Source organism: Anguilla rostrata, chromosome 1, assembly GCF_018555375.3.
Source record: "Anguilla rostrata isolate EN2019 chromosome 1, ASM1855537v3, whole genome shotgun sequence".
Taxonomy (NCBI): Eukaryota; Metazoa; Chordata; class Actinopteri; order Anguilliformes; family Anguillidae; genus Anguilla; species Anguilla rostrata.
Window position 1 is genome coordinate 28,975,250 of NC_057933.1, and position 3,167 is coordinate 28,978,416.

The 3,167-nt window shown below is 37.9% G+C and overlaps 1 non-coding gene across 1 annotated transcript; it reads left to right on the forward strand.

Moving 5' to 3' along the window:
• The first annotated feature begins 288 nt into the window (after positions 1-288).
• trnap-cgg (transfer RNA proline (anticodon CGG)) lies at positions 289-360 on the forward strand. The gene has a single exon. It is a non-coding gene; the product is annotated as a tRNA-Pro (tRNA).
• The last annotated feature ends 2,807 nt before the right edge of the window (positions 361-3,167 follow it).

Consider the following 3,167-nt stretch of genomic DNA (forward strand, 5'->3'; position numbering starts at 1 on the left):
GTAAACTGTCCTCCCATAGCACTTTTTTGAACTTCGACTTTGAATAATGTATTTTTTTGATCCTCCCCTGGAAAAAAATGTGACACTTTTTAAAGTAAATATTTCTCAACTTATTTCCCACTCAAATTATTTTCTGCTCAGGAGGCTTAGCCAATCATAAAAAGGATTGTTTTGTCTGATTCTGATTAGGCAAATGCGATTTCAGTGCTAGTTTTGTACTTGGCAGGATTGTTTGTTTGTTTGCTGAACAGGTTACCCTACAGGGTTGGAGTCCTGCTCTATGTATGTGGCTCGTTGGTCTAGGGGTATGATTCTCGCTTCGGGTGCGAGAGGTCCCGGGTTCAAATCCCGGACGAGCCCTTGGCGACGTGTGTCTGTCCTGTACCCTTTGCCAGGGATCCAGCATTATGAAGGGGTGATATAGCTCAGGAGGTAAGACCGATTGTCTGGCAGTCGGAGGGTTGCCGGTTCAAACCCCGCCCTGGGCATGTCAAAGTGTCCTTGAGCAAGACACCTAACCCCTAACTGCTCTGGCGAATGAGAGGCATCAATTGTAAAGCGCTATATAAATGCAGTCCATTTACCATTTATGTGGTCACTTCTGGCACTACGATCTTTACTTCACTCTAGTGTGTTTTTTCTGCACCTCTGCACTTTGAACTGATGCCCTTGTTGTACGTCGCTCTGGATAAGAGCGTCTGCTAAATGCCTGTAATGTAATGTAATAAAAAGACGGTTCAAAATAAATGAAATTATTGAACTACAGTAGGTGATCTGATTTCTGATTGGTTGGTTGGGCAACAAAAAAACTGGAGACAGGCCAGGATCTGCTGTCACTCCACATTGTCACAGCCTGCCTGTCTAATGCTAATTCACAGCAAAATTAAAAAAAAATAGAAATAATATTAATAAAAAGAATAATCATATAAAAAATAAAAAGAATAATAAAGGTGAAAAAAGGTGAAGTTTTTAATGAAATCTACAATTTTGTTATTATTTTCCTTTAATATGAAGTTGTGGTCTATGGTTCATGTAATCTTTTTGAGAGAAGAGGGTAGTATTAGAGAGAAATACTGCTACAGTACATCATTATAATTTTAGCAACAAGAGACTGCCCTGCTCATTTATGCTACTTCCCAATACTACTCTGAGGGGAGAACTTACACAAAATATATTTGGAATTGTTGACTTTTCTTATTATTTGCCAGGAATATGAAGTTGTGTTCTGTGATTTTGTGTTATCACTTATCATTCTCAGTGTAGACAATTACTGCAAATTTTCCATGTTACTAGTGGATACTCAAGTTGATACCTTTCTTTAATTAGGATGGGCTGCCTTGACTATACATTGCTGAAGGAAACCCTGTAGGCAGTTGCAAGCTGTACAGTGTATAGTTCATAATTAGAATTTGACATAGTTATACATGTGTATATACTGAAGCTCATCATTAGCAATACTCACCAAACAGAGGAAAGGGCAGGGAAAATGAACCACAAAAGTAGTGTCAGCAGTCTGATATTAATCTAATGTGTATAAAATTGAATGGAATAGCTAAGCAATGCAAGCATATACATTAAATTCATTGTTAAGAAAAATGAAGTACAACTTGAGAAAAGAGAAAATAATATACACTCACAGGCCACTTATCTAAGGTACACCTATCTAGTACTAAGTAGGACCCCTTTTTGCCTCCAGAACAGCCTGCTTTTCATTGGGGCATGGATTCAACAAGGAGCTGGAAATTTTGAGGATTTTGGTCCATGTTGACTTGCTAGCATCGCGTAGTACCTGCAGATTTATCAGCCACTCATTAATGCTTTGAACCTCCCATTCCTCCTCATCCCAAAGGTGCTCTATTGGATTGAGATTTGGGGTCTGCAGTCAACTGTCATGTTCGTGGAACCAGCTTGAGATGACAGTGCACTCTGTGATATAGCACGTTACCCTGCTGGAAGTATTTGATAAAGGGTAGGCTGATCATAAAGGGAAACTAATGGTCAGCAATAGTGCTTAGTTATGCTGTGGAAAAAAATTCTACCTCTTCACCATGTCTGCGTGCTTTTTATATTGATTTGCAGATACATGATTTGTTGCTTGGCGGAGCAGGTTAATTTTCATTAACGAGCAGGTGTACCTTATAAAGTGGCGATGAGTGTATATGATACATGCTGTAGCATAAAAAGGACGATAAAAAGCCTGTAAACTGTATGAGAATAAAAATTGGCCCACTCTGACCCCCCCCCCCCCCCCCCAAATAGAGCAGAGCAGTCTAGAACCAGGATAATATAATCTTAAATAGCATTGTCTTATTTAGTACTTGGTTGCAAATCCTTTGACTTAAATGACTGATTTGAGTTTGCACTTTGACTAAATACTGTAAATGCATAGGAAGTCTCAGTTCATCAGTAAAAGCCACCCTGTAATGGAGCTCAAGCATTCACAAGTCACTCGACTGCAGTTTGAGATTATCGCTCTAAATTAGACACATGGAGAGTAAAATATCACTTTCACAGCCCTCTCCCTAGTAACTCAGATTTCAAGTTGTATCCAATTAAAGAATATTTTTAAAATTTCAACCAATTATGCAGAAGGACAATTTCCCCCATCAAACCAAGAACCCCTAGTAGGGAATACTTTACCTCTAATATCTTGAATAAAATACAACTAGATTTTTCTAACTTAAGAGAAGAGCTCTTTTTGTGAGTACATTTTTCTAATTCATTCAAGCATGCAAAATACTTATTCAGTAACATTATCATTCAATAACACTAATTTCCTCAGATTTCTGTTTGAGATACATATTCAGAAATTGAAAGTTTCAAACTCTCAAAATTTAAAGGAACACATTTTCAGAAGTTCAATGCATTTACTTCACAGGAAATAATGTACATTCAGATGATTTGTTCATTATGGTAGAATGAACGCATCATTAGCAGCCGCAACAATAGACATTCACACATTAATAGAACTCATTTGTGTCCTGTTTCCCATTCAGTGTTGCCTTCAATGTCATTGCTGCTTTGCAATTTATGCAACTATTCGATCCAGAAAATGCATCTTACTTTCATCAGTCGATTCTTTTTGATGGAGAATACAAACCTCTGGACAACATCCAAGGCCGTTATTCTGTTTCTGAAGTAGCTGGCTGAAAAATTGGCATATACAG